This window comes from Patagioenas fasciata, chromosome 2 (assembly GCF_037038585.1).
Source record: "Patagioenas fasciata isolate bPatFas1 chromosome 2, bPatFas1.hap1, whole genome shotgun sequence".
Classification (NCBI taxonomy): domain Eukaryota; kingdom Metazoa; phylum Chordata; class Aves; order Columbiformes; family Columbidae; genus Patagioenas; species Patagioenas fasciata.
The window spans coordinates 103,904,391-103,926,521 of NC_092521.1; positions in this window are offsets into that span (position 1 = coordinate 103,904,391).

A 22,131-nucleotide genomic window follows, 5' to 3' on the forward strand; every position below is an offset into this window, starting at 1 on the left:
CACAGGCTCTCCCACAAGCACACAAGTGTTTGCCCTCAGCTATAGATCAGGGACAAGCTTGTGAAGAGATGCCCTGCTATTCTTTCGCCTTATGGCATCATGTGTTTCGTTTCTCTTGGAGATCGATTGTTAAACGTCTTTCCTCGGGCGACTGTGAAGCATTTGCCAGCGGAGGAGAAGTAGCACGGAGCAGCATTCAGTACTGCCTACGAGTGTCTTTGCTACCCTACTAGCGGAGCTCCAAGAACAGGCACACATCTTCAGGTACCTTCCAAATGTGGATTCCCCTGCAGCCCCGTAGGCGGGCGTGCAGTACGCCAACCATCAACGGACGTTTTTCCCCTCAAGCCTGTCAGGACGTTGCTCGTCCGTCTTTCCCTCAATAGATGGGAGTAGGCGCGCTTGCGGATGTGTGCGTGTGTGTGGCCACGCGTTTGCTTAGGCATCAGTGTGTGAAAAGGTAGGTGCTTTTCTCTAGCTGCGTGTGCGTGCACGTGGTGCTGGGTGCACATCCCTGGGTGCTCGAGGTAAGGTTTCTGCATGGTTTTCGCTGAGGAATCGTGTGTGTGCACATGGACAAAGAGAAGGCGCAGCAACCAGGTTCCAGCGCCGAAGAAGGCAAAAGGCAAGGTTTCCGGCGCTATCTCCTTCACTCCCCAGTCCTAGTCGCGCAAAGCAAGCCGCTAAGCCGGCGACCGGCAAGAGAGCTACAACGAAGCATGCCGAACGGAGAAAATAGCAGCAGCTCATCTGTTCACACCTTGTTTCTGCCATGTGCTTGAACGCCAAGACGTTCGCGCTTCTGTGAGATGAAAGACGTCCTTCTGCATATGTGGTTGCTCACACCGGTGCACTTGTTAGTGTATCCATTCAGTCCTGGGCTGCGGGGCATTCAGAAGTGGCTCTGTGGAGACGTCTGCATAGAGGCAGCTGTCAGAACACGCACACTCGATTGTTCACCAAAACATATGCAGACGCGTCCTTAGCCTGTAGATTTGGATGCACAGAGTTCCCTGTGTTCGCAAGAGACAAGGGAATCGCGTCTGTACGCACAGAAGCAATAGCGGACCGTTTCCCTCGGAGCGACCGCGAAAGAGCCGTCTATGTACTCGCAGACACGGGAACGTGCCTCAATGCGGTCACAGAGGCAGCAGCTTTTGCACAGATGCTCTGGTGATTCTGGCACTTTCCACGCACACTCCTGAAAGTCGCGCACACTGCTGTTCACTCGCTAAACGACCTCTTGGGAAACACGTCTCCGGTCGATGGACCGCTCAGATTGCTTCTCGTGTAACTGTGAACTGTGTCAGCGCAGGGAATCCGTCTCTGTTGAGCAGATGTCAATCCTGCCTCGCTTTTGCTTTGTTGCCTCTACCAAGATGATTTCCCGTTTCTCTCTTCACTGGAGCAGGCAGACACAGCCAACGCACATCAAGTGTCAAGAGACACACTCTGCTGAGCTCAACGCTTGTGCAGATGCACATGTGCGACGAAGTCAACACACGTGCTTGTGGAGAGAAAGAAAGGGACTCCCAGGCGTGTGGAGCGACGGGGAGAAAGAGCGGGCGCTGAGGAACACAGTTTCAAACAGACTGTCTCCACACAAACAGGCACCTGTCTGCAGGTATCCTAGATCTTGATTCTTGAACTTGAGGAAACACGCGTCTGAGCAAAACTCCCAAACGCTTCCAGGAAAGACACACGCTCTCCCACAAGCACACAAGTGTTTGCCTTCAGCTATACATCAGGGACAAGCTTGTGAAGATATGCCCTGCTATTCTTTCGCCTTATGGCATCATGTGTTTCGTTTCTCTTGGAGATCGATTGTTAAACGTCTTTCCTCGGGCGACTGTGAAGCATTTGCCAGCGGAGGAGAAGTAGCACGGAGCAGCATTCAGTACTGCCTACGAGTGTCTTTGCTACCCTACTAGCGGAGCTCCAAGAACAGGCACACATCTTCAGGTACTTTCCAAATGTGGATTCCCCTGCAGCCCCGTAGGCAGGCGTGCAGTACGCCAACCATCAACGGACGTTTTTCCCCTCAAGCCTGTCAGGACGTTGCTCGTCCGTCTTTCCCTCAATAGATGGGAGTAGGCGCGCTTGCGGATGTGTGCGTGTGTGTGGCCACGCGTTTGCTTAGGCATCAGTGTGTGAAAAGGTAGGTGCTTTTCTCTAGCTGCGTGTGCGTGCACGTGGTGCTGGGTGCACATGCCTGGGTGCTCGAGTTAAGGTTTCTGCATGGTTTTCGCTGAGGAATCGTGTGTGTGCACATGGACAAAGAGAAGGCGCAGCAACCAGGTTCCAGCGCCGAAGAAGGCAAAAGGCAAGGTTTCCGGCGCTATCTCCTTCACTCCCCAGTCCTAGTCGCGCAAAGCAAGCCGCTAAGCCGGCGACCGGCAAGAGAGCTACAACGAAGCATGCCGAACAGAGAAAATAGCAGCAGCGCATCTGTTCACACCTTGTTTCTGCCATGTGCTTGAACGCCAAGACGTTCGCGCTTCTGTGAGATGAAAGACGTCCTTCTGCATATGTGGTTGCTCACACCGGTGCACTTGTTAGTGTATCCATTCAGTCCTGGGCTGCGGGGCATTCAGAAGTGGCTCTGTGGAGACGTCTGCATAGAGGCAGCTGTCAGAACACGCACACTCGATTGTTCACCAAAACATATGCAGACGCGTCCTTAGCCTGTAGATTTGGATGCACAGAGTTCCCTGTGTTCGCAAGAGACAAGGGAATCGCGTCTGTACGCACAGAAGCAATAGCGGACCGTTTCCCTCGGAGTGAACGCGAAAGAGCCGTCTATATACTCGCAGACACGGGAACGTGCCTCAATGCGGTCACAGAGGCAGCAGCTTTTGCACAGATGCTCTGGTGATTCTGGCACTTTCCACGCACACTCCTGAAAGTCGCGCACACTGCTGTTCACTCGCTAAACGACCTCTTGGGAAACACGTCTCCGGTCGATGGACCGCTCAGATTGCTTCTCGTGTAACTGTGAACTGTGTCAGCGCAGGGAATCCGTCTCTGTTGAGCAGATGTCAATCCTGCCTCGCTTTTGCTTTGTTGCCTCTACCAAGATGATTTCCCGTTTCTCTCTTCACTGGAGCAGGCAGACACAGCCAACGCACATCAAGTGTCAAGAGACACACTCTGCTGAGCTCAACGCTTGTGCAGATGCACATGTGCGACGAAGTCAACACACGTGCTTGTGGAGAGAAAGAAAGGGACTCCCAGGCGTGTGGAGCGACGGGGAGAAAGAGCGGGCGCTGTGGAACACAGTTTCAAACAGACTGTCTCCACACAAACAGGCACCTGTCTGCAGGTATCCTAGATCTTGATTCTTGAACTTGAGGAAACACGCGTCTGAGCAAAACTCCCAAACGCTTCCAGGAAAGACACAGGCTCTCCCACAAGCACACAAGTGTTTGCCCTCAGCTATAGATCAGGGACAAGCTTGTGAAGAGATGCCCTGCTATTCTTTCGCCTTATGGCATCATGTGTTTCGTTTCTCTTGGAGATCGATTGTTAAACGTCTTTCCTCGGGCGACTGTGAAGCATTTGCCAGCGGAGGAGAAGTAGCACGGAGCAGCATTCAGTACTGCCTACGAGTGTCTTTGCTACCCTACTAGCGGAGCTCCAAGAACAGGCACACATCTTCAGATACCTTCCAAATGTGGATTCCCCTGCAGCCCCGTAGGCGGGCGTGCAGTACGCCAACCATCAACGGACGTTTTTCCCCTCAAGCCTGTCAGGACGTTGCTCGTCCGTCTTTCCCTCAATAGATGGGAGTAGGCGCGCTTGCGGATGTGTGCGTGTGTGTGGCCACGCGTTTGCTTAGGCATCAGTGTGTGAAAAGGTAGGTGCTTTTCTCTAGCTGCGTGTGCGTGCACGTGGTGCTGGGTGCACATCCCTGGGTGCTCGAGGTAAGGTTTCTGCATGGTTTTCGCTGAGGAATCGTGTGTGTGCACATGGACAAAGAGAAGGCGCAGCAACCAGGTTCCAGCGCCGAAGAAGGCAAAAGGCAAGGTTTCCGGCGCTATCTCCTTCACTCCCCAGTCCTAGTCGCGCAAAGCAAGCCGCTAAGCCGGTGACCGGCAAGAGAGCTACAACGAAGCATGCCGAACGGAGAAAATAGCAGCAGCTCATCTGTTCACACCTTGTTTCTGCCATGTGCTTGAACGCCAAGACGTTCGCGCTTCTGTGAGATGAAAGACGTCCTTCTGCATATGTGGTTGCTCACACCGGTGCACTTGTTAGTGTATCCATTCAGTCCTGGGCTGCGGGGCATTCAGAAGTGGCTCTGTGGAGACGTCTGCATAGAGGCAGCTGTCAGAACACGCACACTCGATTGTTCACCAAAACATATGCAGACGCGTCCTTAGCCTGTAGATTTGGATGCACAGAGTTCCCTGTGTTCGCAAGAGACAAGGGAATCGCGTCTGTACGCACAGAAGCAATAGCGGACCGTTTCCCTCGGAGTGAACGCGAAAGAGCCGTCTATGTACTCGCAGACACGGGAACGTGCCTCAATGCGGTCACAGAGGCAGCAGCTTTTGCACAGATGCTCTGGTGATTCTGGCACTTTCCAGGCACACTCCTGAAAGTCGCGCACACTGCTGTTCACTCGCTAAACGACCTCTTGGGAAACACGTCTCCGGTCGATGGACCGCTCAGATTGCTTCTCGTGTAACTGTGAACTGTGTCAGCGCAGGGAATCCGTCTCTGTTGAGCAGATGTCAATCCTGCCTCGCTTTTGCTTTGTTGCCTCTACCAAGATGATTTCCCGTTTCTCTCTTCACTGGAGCAGGCAGACACAGCCAACGCACATCAAGTGTCAAGAGACACACTCTGCTGAGCTCAACGCTTGTGCAGATGCACATGTGCGACGAAGTCAACACACGTGCTTGTGGAGAGAAAGAAAGGGACTCCCAGGCTTGTGGAGCGACGGGGAGAAAGAGCGGGCGCTGAGGAACACAGTTTCAAACAGACTGTCTCCACACAAACAGGCACCTGTCTGCAGGTATCCTAGATCTTGATTCTTGAACTTGAGGAAACACGCGTCTGAGCAAAACTCCCAAACGCTTCCAGGAAAGACACACGCTCTCCCACAAGCACACAAGTGTTTGCCCTCAGCTATAGATCAGGGACAAGCTTGTGAAGAGATGCCCTGCTATTCTTTCGCCTTATGGCATCATGTGTTTCGTTTCTCTTGGAGATCGATTGTTAAACGTCTTTCCTCGGGCGACTGTGAAGCATTTGCCAGCGGAGGAGAAGTAGCACGGAGCAGCATTCAGTACTGCCTACGAGTGTCTTTGCTACCCTACTAGCGGAGCTCCAAGAACAGGCACACATCTTCAGGTACCTTCCAAATGTGGATTCCCCTGCAGCCCCGTAGGCGGGCGTGCAGTACGCCAACCATCAACGGACGTTTTTCCCCTCAAGCCTGTCAGGACGTTGCTCGTCCGTCTTTCCCTCAATAGATGGGAGTAGGCGCGCTTGCAAATATGTGCGTGTGTGGCCACGCGTTTGCTTAGGCATCAGTGTGTGAAAAGGTAGGTGCTTTTCTCTAGCTGCGTGTGCGTGCACGTGGTGCTGGGTGCACATGCCTGGGTGCTCGTGGAAAGGTTTCTGCATGGTTTTCGCTGAGGAATCGTGTGTGTGCACATGGACAAAGAGAAGGCGCAGCAACCAGGTTCCAGCGCCGAAGAAGGCAAAAGGCAAGGTTTCCGGCGCTATCTCCTTCACTCCCCAGTCCTAGTCGCGCAAAGCAAGCCGCTAAGCCGGCGACCGGCAAGAGAGCTACAACGAAGCATGCCGAACGGAGAAAATAGCAGCAGCGCATCTGTTCACACCTTGTTTCTGCCATGTGCTTGAACGCCAAGACGTTCGCGCTTCTGTGAGATGAAAGACGTCCTTCTGCATATGTGGTTGCTCACACCGGTGCACTTGTTAGTGTATCCATTCAGTCCTGGGCTGCGGGGCATTCAGAAGTGGCTCTGTGGAGACGTCTGCATAGAGGCAGCTGTCAGAACACGCACACTCGATTGTTCACCAAAACATATGCAGACGCGTCCTTAGCCTGTAGATTTGGATGCACAGAGTTCCCTGTGTTCGCAAGAGACAAGGGAATCGCGTCTGTACGCACAGAAGCAATAGCGGACCGTTTCCCTCGGAGTGAACGCGAAAGAGCCGTCTATATACTCGCAGACACGGGAACGTGCCTCAATGCGGTCACAGAGGCAGCAGCTTTTGCACAGATGCTCTGGTGATTCTGGCACTTTCCACGCACACTCCTGAAAGTCGCGCACACTGCTGTTCACTCGCTAAACGACCTCTTGGGAAACACGTCTCCGGTCGATGGACCGCTCAGATTGCTTCTCGTGTAACTGTGAACTGTGTCAGCGCAGGGAATCCGTCTCTGTTGAGCAGATGTCAATCCTGCCTCGCTTTTGCTTTGTTGCCTCTACCAAGATGATTTCCCGTTTCTCTCTTCACTGGAGCAGGCAGACACAGCCAACGCACATCAAGTGTCAAGAGACACACTCTGCTGAGCTCAACGCTTGTGCAGATGCACATGTGCGACGAAGTCAACACACGTGCTTGTGGAGAGAAAGAAAGGGACTCCCAGGCGTGTGGAGCGACGGGGAGAAAGAGCGGGCGCTGTGGAACACAGTTTCAAACAGACTGTCTCCACACAAACAGGCACCTGTCTGCAGGTATCCTAGATCTTGATTCTTGAACTTGAGGAAACACGCGTCTGAGCAAAACTCCCAAACGCTTCCAGGAAAGACACAGGCTCTCCCACAAGCACACAAGTGTTTGCCCTCAGCTATAGATCAGGGACAAGCTTGTGAAGAGATGCCCTGCTATTCTTTCGCCTTATGGCATCATGTGTTTCGTTTCTCTTGGAGATCGATTGTTAAACGTCTTTCCTCGGGCGACTGTGAAGCATTTGCCAGCGGAGGAGAAGTAGCACGGAGCAGCATTCAGTACTGCCTACGAGTGTCTTTGCTACCCTACTAGCGGAGCTCCAAGAACAGGCACACATCTTCAGATACCTTCCAAATGTGGATTCCCCTGCAGCCCCGTAGGCGGGCGTGCAGTACGCCAACCATCAACGGACGTTTTTCCCCTCAAGCCTGTCAGGACGTTGCTCGTCCGTCTTTCCCTCAATAGATGGGAGTAGGCGCGCTTGCGGATGTGTGCGTGTGTGTGGCCACGCGTTTGCTTAGGCATCAGTGTGTGAAAAGGTAGGTGCTTTTCTCTAGCTGCGTGTGCGTGCACGTGGTGCTGGGTGCACATCCCTGGGTGCTCGAGGTAAGGTTTCTGCATGGTTTTCGCTGAGGAATCGTGTGTGTGCACATGGACAAAGAGAAGGCGCAGCAACCAGGTTCCAGCGCCGAAGAAGGCAAAAGGCAAGGTTTCCGGCGCTATCTCCTTCACTCCCCAGTCCTAGTCGCGCAAAGCAAGCCGCTAAGCCGGCGACCGGCAAGAGAGCTACAACGAAGCATGCCGAACGGAGAAAATAGCAGCAGCTCATCTGTTCACACCTTGTTTCTGCCATGTGCTTGAACGCCAAGACGTTCGCGCTTCTGTGAGATGAAAGACGTCCTTCTGCATATGTGGTTGCTCACACCGGTGCACTTGTTAGTGTATCCATTCAGTCCTGGGCTGCGGGGCATTCAGAAGTGGCTCTGTGGAGACGTCTGCATAGAGGCAGCTGTCAGAACACGCACACTCGATTGTTCACCAAAACATATGCAGACGCGTCCTTAGCCTGTAGATTTGGATGCACAGAGTTCCCTGTGTTCGCAAGAGACAAGGGAATCGCGTCTGTACGCACAGAAGCAATAGCGGACCGTTTCCCTCGGAGCGAACGCGAAAGAGCCGTCTATATACTCGCAGACACGGGAACGTGCCTCAATGCGGTCACAGAGGCAGCAGCTTTTGCACAGATGCTCTGGTGATTCTGGCACTTTCCACGCACACTCCTGAAAGTCGCGCACACTGCTGTTCACTCGCTAAACGACCTCTTGGGAAACACGTCTCCGGTCGATGGACCGCTCAGATTGCTTCTCGTGTAACTGTGAACTGTGTCAGCGCAGGGAATCCGTCTCTGTTGAGCAGATGTCAATCCTGCCTCGCTTTTGCTTTGTTGCCTCTACCAAGATGATTTCCCGTTTCTCTCTTCACTGGAGCAGGCAGACACAGCCAACGCACATCAAGTGTCAAGAGACACACTCTGCTGAGCTCAACGCTTGTGCAGATGCACATGTGCGACGAAGTCAACACACGTGCTTGTGGAGAGAAAGAAAGGGACTCCCAGGCGTGTGGAGCGACGGGGAGAAAGAGCGGGCGCTGAGGAACACAGTTTCAAACAGACTGTCTCCACACAAACAGGCACCTGTCTGCAGGTATCCTAGATCTTGATTCTTGAACTTGAGGAAACACGCGTCTGAGCAAAACTCCCAAACGCTTCCAGGAAAGACACACGCTCTCCCACAAGCACACAAGTGTTTGCCTTCAGCTATACATCAGGGACAAGCTTGTGAAGATATGCCCTGCTATTCTTTCGCCTTATGGCATCATGTGTTTCGTTTCTCTTGGAGATCGATTGTTAAACGTCTTTCCTCGGGCGACTGTGAAGCATTTGCCAGCGGAGGAGAAGTAGCACGGAGCAGCATTCAGTACTGCCTACGAGTGTCTTTGCTACCCTACTAGCGGAGCTCCAAGAACAGGCACACATCTTCAGGTACTTTCCAAATGTGGATTCCCCTGCAGCCCCGTAGGCGGGCGTGCAGTACGCCAACCATCAACGGACGTTTTTCCCCTCAAGCCTGTCAGGACGTTGCTCGTCCGTCTTTCCCTCAATAGATGGGAGTAGGCGCGCTTGCGGATGTGTGCGTGTGTGTGGCCACGCGTTTGCTTAGGCATCAGTGTGTGAAAAGGTAGGTGCTTTTCTCTAGCTGCGTGTGCGTGCACGTGGTGCTGGGTGCACATCCCTGGGTGCTCGAGGTAAGGTTTCTGCATGGTTTTCGCTGAGGAATCGTGTGTGTGCACATGGACAAAGAGAAGGCGCAGCAACCAGGTTCCAGCGCCGAAGAAGGCAAAAGGCAAGGTTTCCGGCGCTATCTCCTTCACTCCCCAGTCCTAGTCGCGCAAAGCAAGCCGCTAAGCCGGCGACCGGCAAGAGAGCTACAACGAAGCATGCCGAACGGAGAAAATAGCAGCAGCTCATCTGTTCACACCTTGTTTCTGCCATGTGCTTGAACGCCAAGACGTTCGCGCTTCTGTGAGATGAAAGACGTCCTTCTGCATATGTGGTTGCTCACACCGGTGCACTTGTTAGTGTATCCATTCAGTCCTGGGCTGCGGGGCATTCAGAAGTGGCTCTGTGGAGACGTCTGCATAGAGGCAGCTGTCAGAACACGCACACTCGATTGTTCACCAAAACATATGCAGACGCGTCCTTAGCCTGTAGATTTGGATGCACAGAGTTCCCTGTGTTCGCAAGAGACAAGGGAATCGCGTCTGTACGCACAGAAGCAATAGCGGACCGTTTCCCTCGGAGTGAACGCGAAAGAGCCGTCTATGTACTCGCAGACACGGGAACGTGCCTCAATGCGGTCACAGAGGCAGCAGCTTTTGCACAGATGCTCTGGTGATTCTGGCACTTTCCAGGCACACTCCTGAAAGTCGCGCACACTGCTGTTCACTCGCTAAACGACCTCTTGGGAAACACGTCTCCGGTCGATGGACCGCTCAGATTGCTTCTCGTGTAACTGTGAACTGTGTCAGCGCAGGGAATCCGTCTCTGTTGAGCAGATGTCAATCCTGCCTCGCTTTTGCTTTGTTGCCTCTACCAAGATGATTTCCCGTTTCTCTCTTCACTGGAGCAGGCAGACACAGCCAACGCACATCAAGTGTCAAGAGACACACTCTGCTGAGCTCAACGCTTGTGCAGATGCACATGTGCGACGAAGTCAACACACGTGCTTGTGGAGAGAAAGAAAGGGACTCCCAGGCTTGTGGAGCGACGGGGAGAAAGAGCGGGCGCTGAGGAACACAGTTTCAAACAGACTGTCTCCACACAAACAGGCACCTGTCTGCAGGTATCCTAGATCTTGATTCTTGAACTTGAGGAAACACGCGTCTGAGCAAAACTCCCAAACGCTTCCAGGAAAGACACAGGCTCTCCCACAAGCACACAAGTGTTTGCCCTCAGCTATAGATCAGGGACAAGCTTGTGAAGAGATGCCCTGCTATTCTTTCGCCTTATGGCATCATGTGTTTCGTTTCTCTTGGAGATCGATTGTTAAACGTCTTTCCTCGGGCGACTGTGAAGCATTTGCCAGCGGAGGAGAAGTAGCACGGAGCAGCATTCAGTACTGCCTACGAGTGTCTTTGCTACCCTACTAGCGGAGCTCCAAGAACAGGCACACATCTTCAGGTACCTTCCAAATGTGGATTCCCCTGCAGCCCCGTAGGCGGGCGTGCAGTACGCCAACCATCAACGGACGTTTTTCCCCTCAAGCCTGTCAGGACGTTGCTCGTCCGTCTTTCCCTCAATAGATGGGAGTAGGCGCGCTTGCAAATATGTGCGTGTGTGGCCACGCGTTTGCTTAGGCATCAGTGTGTGAAAAGGTAGGTGCTTTTCTCTAGCTGCGTGTGCGTGCACGTGGTGCTGGGTGCACATGCCTGGGTGCTCGTGGAAAGGTTTCTGCATGGTTTTCGCTGAGGAATCGTGTGTGTGCACATGGACAAAGAGAAGGCGCAGCAACCAGGTTCCAGCGCCGAAGAAGGCAAAAGGCAAGGTTTCCGGCGCTATCTCCTTCACTCCCCAGTCCTAGTCGCGCAAAGCAAGCCGCTAAGCCGGCGACCGGCAAGAGAGCTACAACGAAGCATGCCGAACGGAGAAAATAGCAGCAGCGCATCTGTTCACACCTTGTTTCTGCCATGTGCTTGAACGCCAAGACGTTCGCGCTTCTGTGAGATGAAAGACGTCCTTCTGCATATGTGGTTGCTCACACCGGTGCACTTGTTAGTGTATCCATTCAGTCCTGGGCTGCGGGGCATTCAGAAGTGGCTCTGTGGAGACGTCTGCATAGAGGCAGCTGTCAGAACACGCACACTCGATTGTTCACCAAAACATATGCAGACGCGTCCTTAGCCTGTAGATTTGGATGCACAGAGTTCCCTGTGTTCGCAAGAGACAAGGGAATCGCGTCTGTACGCACAGAAGCAATAGCGGACCGTTTCCCTCGGAGTGAACGCGAAAGAGCCGTCTATATACTCGCAGACACGGGAACGTGCCTCAATGCGGTCACAGAGGCAGCAGCTTTTGCACAGATGCTCTGGTGATTCTGGCACTTTCCACGCACACTCCTGAAAGTCGCGCACACTGCTGTTCACTCGCTAAACGACCTCTTGGGAAACACGTCTCCGGTCGATGGACCGCTCAGATTGCTTCTCGTGTAACTGTGAACTGTGTCAGCGCAGGGAATCCGTCTCTGTTGAGCAGATGTCAATCCTGCCTCGCTTTTGCTTTGTTGCCTCTACCAAGATGATTTCCCGTTTCTCTCTTCACTGGAGCAGGCAGACACAGCCAACGCACATCAAGTGTCAAGAGACACACTCTGCTGAGCTCAACGCTTGTGCAGATGCACATGTGCGACGAAGTCAACACACGTGCTTGTGGAGAGAAAGAAAGGGACTCCCAGGCGTGTGGAGCGACGGGGAGAAAGAGCGGGCGCTGTGGAACACAGTTTCAAACAGACTGTCTCCACACAAACAGGCACCTGTCTGCAGGTATCCTAGATCTTGATTCTTGAACTTGAGGAAACACGCGTCTGAGCAAAACTCCCAAACGCTTCCAGGAAAGACACAGGCTCTCCCACAAGCACACAAGTGTTTGCCCTCAGCTATAGATCAGGGACAAGCTTGTGAAGAGATGCCCTGCTATTCTTTCGCCTTATGGCATCATGTGTTTCGTTTCTCTTGGAGATCGATTGTTAAACGTCTTTCCTCGGGCGACTGTGAAGCATTTGCCAGCGGAGGAGAAGTAGCACGGAGCAGCATTCAGTACTGCCTACGAGTGTCTTTGCTACCCTACTAGCGGAGCTCCAAGAACAGGCACACATCTTCAGATACCTTCCAAATGTGGATTCCCCTGCAGCCCCGTAGGCGGGCGTGCAGTACGCCAACCATCAACGGACGTTTTTCCCCTCAAGCCTGTCAGGACGTTGCTCGTCCGTCTTTCCCTCAATAGATGGGAGTAGGCGCGCTTGCGGATGTGTGCGTGTGTGTGGCCACGCGTTTGCTTAGGCATCAGTGTGTGAAAAGGTAGGTGCTTTTCTCTAGCTGCGTGTGCGTGCACGTGGTGCTGGGTGCACATCCCTGGGTGCTCGAGGTAAGGTTTCTGCATGGTTTTCGCTGAGGAATCGTGTGTGTGCACATGGACAAAGAGAAGGCGCAGCAACCAGGTTCCAGCGCCGAAGAAGGCAAAAGGCAAGGTTTCCGGCGCTATCTCCTTCACTCCCCAGTCCTAGTCGCGCAAAGCAAGCCGCTAAGCCGGCGACCGGCAAGAGAGCTACAACGAAGCATGCCGAACGGAGAAAATAGCAGCAGCTCATCTGTTCACACCTTGTTTCTGCCATGTGCTTGAACGCCAAGACGTTCGCGCTTCTGTGAGATGAAAGACGTCCTTCTGCATATGTGGTTGCTCACACCGGTGCACTTGTTAGTGTATCCATTCAGTCCTGGGCTGCGGGGCATTCAGAAGTGGCTCTGTGGAGACGTCTGCATAGAGGCAGCTGTCAGAACACGCACACTCGATTGTTCACCAAAACATATGCAGACGCGTCCTTAGCCTGTAGATTTGGATGCACAGAGTTCCCTGTGTTCGCAAGAGACAAGGGAATCGCGTCTGTACGCACAGAAGCAATAGCGGACCGTTTCCCTCGGAGCGACCGCGAAAGAGCCGTCTATGTACTCGCAGACACGGGAACGTGCCTCAATGCGGTCACAGAGGCAGCAGCTTTTGCACAGATGCTCTGGTGATTCTGGCACTTTCCACGCACACTCCTGAAAGTCGCGCACACTGCTGTTCACTCGCTAAACGACCTCTTGGGAAACACGTCTCCGGTCGATGGACCGCTCAGATTGCTTCTCGTGTAACTGTGAACTGTGTCAGCGCAGGGAATCCGTCTCTGTTGAGCAGATGTCAATCCTGCCTCGCTTTTGCTTTGTTGCCTCTACCAAGATGATTTCCCGTTTCTCTCTTCACTGGAGCAGGCAGACACAGCCAACGCACATCAAGTGTCAAGAGACACACTCTGCTGAGCTCAACGCTTGTGCAGATGCACATGTGCGACGAAGTCAACACACGTGCTTGTGGAGAGAAAGAAAGGGACTCCCAGGCGTGTGGAGCGACGGGGAGAAAGAGCGGGCGCTGAGGAACACAGTTTCAAACAGACTGTCTCCACACAAACAGGCACCTGTCTGCAGGTATCCTAGATCTTGATTCTTGAACTTGAGGAAACACGCGTCTGAGCAAAACTCCCAAACGCTTCCAGGAAAGACACACGCTCTCCCACAAGCACACAAGTGTTTGCCTTCAGCTATACATCAGGGACAAGCTTGTGAAGATATGCCCTGCTATTCTTTCGCCTTATGGCATCATGTGTTTCGTTTCTCTTGGAGATCGATTGTTAAACGTCTTTCCTCGGGCGACTGTGAAGCATTTGCCAGCGGAGGAGAAGTAGCACGGAGCAGCATTCAGTACTGCCTACGAGTGTCTTTGCTACCCTACTAGCGGAGCTCCAAGAACAGGCACACATCTTCAGGTACTTTCCAAATGTGGATTCCCCTGCAGCCCCGTAGGCAGGCGTGCAGTACGCCAACCATCAACGGACGTTTTTCCCCTCAAGCCTGTCAGGACGTTGCTCGTCCGTCTTTCCCTCAATAGATGGGAGTAGGCGCGCTTGCGGATGTGTGCGTGTGTGTGGCCACGCGTTTGCTTAGGCATCAGTGTGTGAAAAGGTAGGTGCTTTTCTCTAGCTGCGTGTGCGTGCACGTGGTGCTGGGTGCACATGCCTGGGTGCTCGAGTTAAGGTTTCTGCATGGTTTTCGCTGAGGAATCGTGTGTGTGCACATGGACAAAGAGAAGGCGCAGCAACCAGGTTCCAGCGCCGAAGAAGGCAAAAGGCAAGGTTTCCGGCGCTATCTCCTTCACTCCCCAGTCCTAGTCGCGCAAAGCAAGCCGCTAAGCCGGCGACCGGCAAGAGAGCTACAACGAAGCATGCCGAACAGAGAAAATAGCAGCAGCGCATCTGTTCACACCTTGTTTCTGCCATGTGCTTGAACGCCAAGACGTTCGCGCTTCTGTGAGATGAAAGACGTCCTTCTGCATATGTGGTTGCTCACACCGGTGCACTTGTTAGTGTATCCATTCAGTCCTGGGCTGCGGGGCATTCAGAAGTGGCTCTGTGGAGACGTCTGCATAGAGGCAGCTGTCAGAACACGCACACTCGATTGTTCACCAAAACATATGCAGACGCGTCCTTAGCCTGTAGATTTGGATGCACAGAGTTCCCTGTGTTCGCAAGAGACAAGGGAATCGCGTCTGTACGCACAGAAGCAATAGCGGACCGTTTCCCTCGGAGTGAACGCGAAAGAGCCGTCTATGTACTCGCAGACACGGGAACGTGCCTCAATGCGGTCACAGAGGCAGCAGCTTTTGCACAGATGCTCTGGTGATTCTGGCACTTTCCAGGCACACTCCTGAAAGTCGCGCACACTGCTGTTCACTCGCTAAACGACCTCTTGGGAAACACGTCTCCGGTCGATGTACCGCTCAGATTGCTTCTCGTGTAACTGTGAACTGTGTCAGCGCAGGGAATCCGTCTCTGTTGAGCAGATGTCAATCCTGCCTCGCTTTTGCTTTGTTGCCTCTACCAAGATGATTTCCCGTTTCTCTCTTCACTGGAGCAGGCAGACACAGCCAACGCACATCAAGTGTCAAGAGACACACTCTGCTGAGCTCAACGCTTGTGCAGATGCACATGTGCGACGAAGTCAACACACGTGCTTGTGGAGAGAAAGAAAGGGACTCCCAGGCTTGTGGAGCGACGGGGAGAAAGAGCGGGCGCTGAGGAACACAGTTTCAAACAGACTGTCTCCACACAAACAGGCACCTGTCTGCAGGTATCCTAGATCTTGATTCTTGAACTTGAGGAAACACGCGTCTGAGCAAAACTCCCAAACGCTTCCAGGAAAGACACACGCTCTCCCACAAGCACACAAGTGTTTGCCCTCAGCTATAGATCAGGGACAAGCTTGTGAAGAGATGCCCTGCTATTCTTTCGCCTTATGGCATCATGTGTTTCGTTTCTCTTGGAGATCGATTGTTAAACGTCTTTCCTCGGGCGACTGTGAAGCATTTGCCAGCGGAGGAGAAGTAGCACGGAGCAGCATTCAGTACTGCCTACGAGTGTCTTTGCTACCCTACTAGCGGAGCTCCAAGAACAGGCACACATCTTCAGGTACCTTCCAAATGTGGATTCCCCTGCAGCCCCGTAGGCGGGCGTGCAGTACGCCAACCATCAACGGACGTTTTTCCCCTCAAGCCTGTCAGGACGTTGCTCGTCCGTCTTTCCCTCAATAGATGGGAGTAGGCGCGCTTGCGGATATGTGCGTGTGTGGCCACGCGTTTGCTTAGGCATCAGTGTGTGAAAAGGTAGGTGCTTTTCTCTAGCTGCGTGTGCGTGCACGTGGTGCTGGGTGCACATGCCTGGGTGCTCGTGGAAAGGTTTCTGCATGGTTTTCGCTGAGGAATCGTGTGTGTGCACATGGACAAAGAGAAGGCGCAGCAACCAGGTTCCAGCGCCGAAGAAGGCAAATGCAAGGTTTCCGGCGCTATCTCCTTCTCTCCGCAGACCTAGTCGCGCAAAGCAAGCCGCTAAGCCGGCGACCGGCAAGAGAGCTACAACGAAGCATGCCGAACGGAGAAAATAGCAGCAGTGCATCTGTTCACACCTTGTTTCTGCCATGTGCTTGAACGCCAAGACGTTCGCGCTTCTGTGAGATGAAAGACGTCCTTCTGCATATGTGGTTGCTCACACCGGTGCACTTGTTAGTGTATCCATTCAGTCCTGGGCTGCGGGGCATTCAGAAGTGGCTCTGTGGAGACGTCTGCATAGAGGCAGCTGTCAGAACACGCACACTCGATTGTTCACCAAAACATATGCAGACGCGTCCTTAGCCTGTAGATTTGGATGCACAGAGTTCCCTGTGTTCGCAAGAGACAAGGGAATCGCGTCTGTACGCACAGAAGCAATAGCGGACCGTTTCCCTCGGAGCGACCGCGAAAGAGCCGTCTATGTACTCGCAGACACGGGAACGTGCCTCAATGCGGTCACAGAGGCAGCAGCTTTTGCACAGATGCTCTGGTGATTCTGGCACTTTCCAGGCACACTCTTGAAAGTCGCGCACACTGCTGTTCACTCGCTAAACGACCTCTTGGGAAACACGTCTCCGGTCGATGGACCGCTCAGATTGCTTCTCGTGTAACTGTGAACTGTGTCAGCGCAGGGAATCCGTCTCTGTTGAGCAGATGTCAATCCTGCCTCGCTTTTGCTTTGTTGCCTCTACCAAGATGATTTCCCGTTTCTCTCTTCACTGGAGCACGCAGACACAGCCAACGCACATCAAGTGTCAAGAGACACACTCTGCTGAGCTCAACGCTTGTGCAGATGCACATGTGCGACGAAGTCAACACACGTGCTTGTGGAGAGAAAGAAAGGGACTCCCAGGCGTGTGGAGCGACGGGGAGAAAGAGCGGGCGCTGAGGAACACAGTTTCAAACAGACTGTCTCCACACAAACAGGCACCTGTCTGCAGGTATCCTAGATCTTGATTCTTGAACTTGAGGAAACACGCGTCTGAGCAAAGCTCCCAAACGCTTCCAGGAAAGACACAGGCTCTCCCACAAGCACACAAGTGTTTGCCCTCAGCTATAGATCAGGGACAAGCTTGTGAAGAGATGCCCTGCTATTCTTTCGCCTTATGGCATCATGTGTTTCGTTTCTCTTGGAGATCGATTGTTAAACGTCTTTCCTCGGGCGACTGTGAAGCATTTGCCAGCGGAGGAGAAGTAGCACGGAGCAGCATTCAGTACTGCCTACGAGTGTCTTTGCTACCCTACTAGCGGAGCTCCAAGAACAGGCACACATCTTCAGATACCTTCCAAATGTGGATTCCCCTGCAGCCCCGTAGGCGGGCGTGCAGTACGCCAACCATCAACGGACGTTTTTCCCCTCAAGCCTGTCAGGACGTTGCTCGTCCGTCTTTCCCTCAATAGATGGGAGTAGGCGCGCTTGCGGATGTGTGCGTGTGTGTGGCCACGCGTTTGCTTAGGCATCAGTGTGTGAAAAGGTAGGTGCTTTTCTCTAGCTGCGTGTGCGTGCACGTGGTGCTGGGTGCACATCCCTGGGTGCTCGAGGTAAGGTTTCTGCATGGTTTTCGCTGAGGAATCGTGTGTGTGCACATGGACAAAGAGAAGGCGCAGCAACCAGGTTCCAGCGCCGAAGAAGGCAAAAGGCAAGGTTTCCGGCGCTATCTCCTTCACTCCCCAGTCCTAGTCGCGCAAAGCAAGCCGCTAAGCCGGCGACCGGCAAGAGAGCTACAACGAAGCATGCCGAACGGAGAAAATAGCAGCAGCGCATCTGTTCACACCTTGTTTCTGCCATGTGCTTGAACGCCAAGACGTTCGCGCTTCTGTGAGATGAAAGACGTCCTTCTGCATATGTGGTTGCTCACACCGGTGCACTTGTTAGTGTATCCATTCAGTCCTGGGCTGCGGGGCATTCAGAAGTGGCTCTGTGGAGACGTCTGCATAGAGGCAGCTGTCAGAACACGCACACTCGATTGTTCACCAAAACATATGCAGACGCGTCCTTAGCCTGTAGATTTGGATGCACAGAGTTCCCTGTGTTCGCAAGAGACAAGGGAATCGCGTCTGTACGCACAGAAGCAATAGCGGACCGTTTCCCTCGGAGTGAACGCGAAAGAGCCGTCTATATACTCGCAGACACGGGAACGTTCCTCAATGCGGTCACAGAGGCAGCAGCTTTTGCACAGATGCTCTGGTGATTCTGGCACTTTCCACGCACACTCCTGAAAGTCGCGCACACTGCTGTTCACTCGCTAAACGACCTCTTGGGAAACACGTCTCCGGTCGATGGACCGCTCAGATTGCTTCTCGTGTAACTGTGAACTGTGTCAGCGCAGGGAATCCGTCTCTGTTGAGCAGATGTCAATCCTGCCTCGCTTTTGCTTTGTTGCCTCTACCAAGATGATTTCCCGTTTCTCTCTTCACTGGAGCACGCAGACACAGCCAACGCACATCAAGTGTCAAGAGACACACTCTGCTGAGCTCAACGCTTGTGCAGATGCACATGTGCGACGAAGTCAACACACGTGCTTGTGGAGAGAAAGAAAGGGACTCCCAGGCGTGTGGAGCGACGGGGAGAAAGAGCGGGCGCTGAGGAACACAGTTTCAAACAGACTGTCTCCACACAAACAGGCACCTGTCTGCAGGTATCCTAGATCTTGATTCTTGAACTTGAGGAAACACGCGTCTGAGCAAAACTCCCAAACGCTTCCAGGAAAGACACAGGCTCTCCCACAAGCACACAAGTGTTTGCCCTCAGCTATAGATCAGGGACAAGCTTGTGTAGAGATGCCCTGCTATTCTTTCGCCTTATGGCATCATGTGTTTCGTTTCTCTTGGAGATCGATTGTTAAACGTCTTTCCTCGGGCGACTGTGAAGCATTTGCCAGCGGAGGAGAAGTAGCACGGAGCAGCATTCAGTACTGCCTACGAGTGTCTTTGCTACCCTACTAGCGGAGCTCCAAGAACAGGCACACATCTTCAGGTACCTTCCAAATGTGGATTCCCCTGCAGCCCCGTAGGCGGGCGTGCAGTACGCCAACCATCAACGGACGTTTTTCCCCTCAAGCCTGTCAGGACTTTGCTCGTCCGTCTTTCCCTCAATAGATGGGAGTAGGCGCGCTTGCGGATGTGTGCGTGTGTGTGGCCACGCGTTTGCTTAGGCATCAGTGTGTGAAAAGGTAGGTGGTTTTCTCTAGCTGCGTGTGCGTGCACGTGGTGCTGGGTGCACATCCCTGGGTGCTCGAGGTAAGGTTTCTGCATGGTTTTCGCTGAGGAATCGTGTGTGTGCACATGGACAAAGAGAAGGCGCAGCAACCAGGTTCCAGCGCCGAAGAAGGCAAAAGGCAAGGTTTCCGGCGCTATCTCCTTCACTCCCCAGTCCTAGTCGCGCAAAGCAAGCCGCTAAGCCGGCGACCGGCAAGAGAGCTACAACGAAGCATGCCGAACGGAGAAAATAGCAGCAGTTCATCTGTTCACACCTTGTTTCTGCCATGTGCTTGAACGCCAAGACGTTCGCGCTTCTGTGAGATGAAAGACGTCCTTCTGCATATGTGGTTGCTCACACCGGTGCACTTGTTAGTGTATCCATTCAGTCCTGGGCTGCGGGGCATTCAGAAGTGGCTCTGTGGAGACGTCTGCATAGAGGCAGCTGTCAGAACACGCACACTCGATTGTTCACCAAAACATATGCAGACGCGTCCTTAGCCTGTAGATTTGGATGCACAGAGTTCCCTGTGTTCGCAAGAGACAAGGGAATCGCGTCTGTACGCACAGAAGCAATAGCGGACCGTTTCCCTCGGAGTGAACGCGAAAGAGCCGTCTATATACTCGCAGACACGGGAACGTGCCTCAATGCGGTCACAGAGGCAGCAGCTTTTGCACAGATGCTCTGGTGATTCTGGCACTTTCCAGGCACACTCCTGAAAGTCGCGCACACTGCTGTTCACTCGCTAAACGACCTCTTGGGAAACACGTCTCCGGTCGATGGACCGCTCAGATTGCTTCTCGTGTAACTGTGAACTGTGTCAGCGCAGGGAATCCGTCTCTGTTGAGCAGATGTCAATCCTGCCTCGCTTTTGCTTTGTTGCCTCTACCAAGATGATTTCCCGTTTCTCTCTTCACTGGAGCACGCAGACACAGCCAACGCACATCAAGTGTCAAGAGACACACTCTGCTGAGCTCAACGCTTGTGCAGATGCACATGTGCGACGAAGTCAACACACGTGCTTGTGGAGAGAAAGAAAGGGACTCCCAGGCTTGTGGAGCGACGGGGAGAAAGAGCGGGCGCTGAGGAACACAGTTTCAAACAGACTGTCTCCACACAAACAGGCACCTGTCTGCAGGTATCCTAGATCTTGATTCTTGAACTTGAGGAAACACGCGTCTGAGCAAAACTCCCAAACGCTTCCAGGAAAGACACAGGCTCTCCCACAAGCACACAAGTGTTTGCCCTCAGCTATAGATCAGGGACAAGCTTGTGAAGAGATGCCCTGCTATTCTTTCGCCTTATGGCATCATGTGTTTCGTTTCTCTTGGAGATCGATTGTTAAACGTCTTTCCTCGGGCGACTGTGAAGCATTTGCCAGCGGAGGAGAAGTAGCACGGAGCAGCATTCAGTACTGCCTACGAGTGTCTTTGCTACCCTACTAGCGGAGCTCCAAGAACAGGCACACATCTTCAGGTACCTTCCAAATGTGGATTCCCCTGCAGCCCCGTAGGCGGGCGTGCAGTACGCCAACCATCAACGGACGTTTTTCCCCTCAAGCCTGTCAGGACGTTGCTCGTCCGTCTTTCCCTCAATAGATGGGAGTAGGCGCGCTTGCGGATGTGTGCGTGTGTGTGGCCACGCGTTTGCTTAGGCATCAGTGTGTGAAAAGGTAGGTGCTTTTCTCTAGCTGCGTGTGCGTGCACGTGGTGCTGGGTGCACATCCCTGGGTGCTCGAGGTAAGGTTTCTGCATGGTTTTCGCTGAGGAATCGTGTGTGTGCACATGGACAAAGAGAAGGCGCAGCAACCAGGTTCCAGCGCCGAAGAAGGCAAAAGGCAAGGTTTCCGGCGCTATCTCCTTCACTCCCCAGTCCTAGTCGCGCAAAGCAAGCCGCTAAGCCGGCGACCGGCAAGAGAGCTACAACGAAGCATGCCGAACGGAGAAAATAGCAGCAGTGCATCTGTTCACACCTTGTTTCTGCCATGTGCTTGAACGCCAAGACGTTCGCGCTTCTGTGAGATGAAAGACGTCCTTCTGCATATGTGGTTGCTCACACCGGTGCACTTGTTAGTGTATCCATTCAGTCCTGGGCTGCGGGGCATTCAGAAGTGGCTCTGTGGAGACGTCTGCATAGAGGCAGCTGTCAGAACACGCACACTCGATTGTTCACCAAAACATATGCAGACGCGTCCTTAGCCTGTAGATTTGGATGCACAGAGTTCCCTGTGTTCGCAAGAGACAAGGGAATCGCGTCTGTACGCACAGAAGCAATAGCGGACCGTTTCCCTCGGAGCGACCGCGAAAGAGCCGTCTATGTACTCGCAGACACGGGAACGTGCCTCAATGCGGTCACAGAGGCAGCAGCTTTTGCACAGATGCTCTGGTGATTCTGGCACTTTCCAGGCACACTCCTGAAAGTCGCGCACACTGCTGTTCACTCGCTAAACGACCTCTTGGGAAACACGTCTCCGGTCGATGGACCGCTCAGATTGCTTCTCGTGTAACTGTGAACTGTGTCAGCGCAGGGAATCCGTCTCTGTTGAGCAGATGTCAATCCTGCCTCGCTTTTGCTTTGTTGCCTCTACCAAGATGATTTCCCGTTTCTCTCTTCACTGGAGCACGCAGACACAGCCAACGCACATCAAGTGTCAAGAGACACACTCTGCTGAGCTCAACGCTTGTGCAGATGCACATGTGCGACGAAGTCAACACACGTGCTTGTGGAGAGAAAGAAAGGGACTCCCAGGCGTGTGGAGCGACGGGGAGAAAGAGCGGGCGCTGAGGAACACAGTTTCAAACAGACTGTCTCCACACAAACAGGCACCTGTCTGCAGGTATCCTAGATCTTGATTCTTGAACTTGAGGAAACACGCGTCTGAGCAAAACTCCCAAACGCTTCCAGGAAAGACACAGGCTCTCCCACAAGCACACAAGTGTTTGCCTTCAGCTATACATCAGGGACAAGCTTGTGT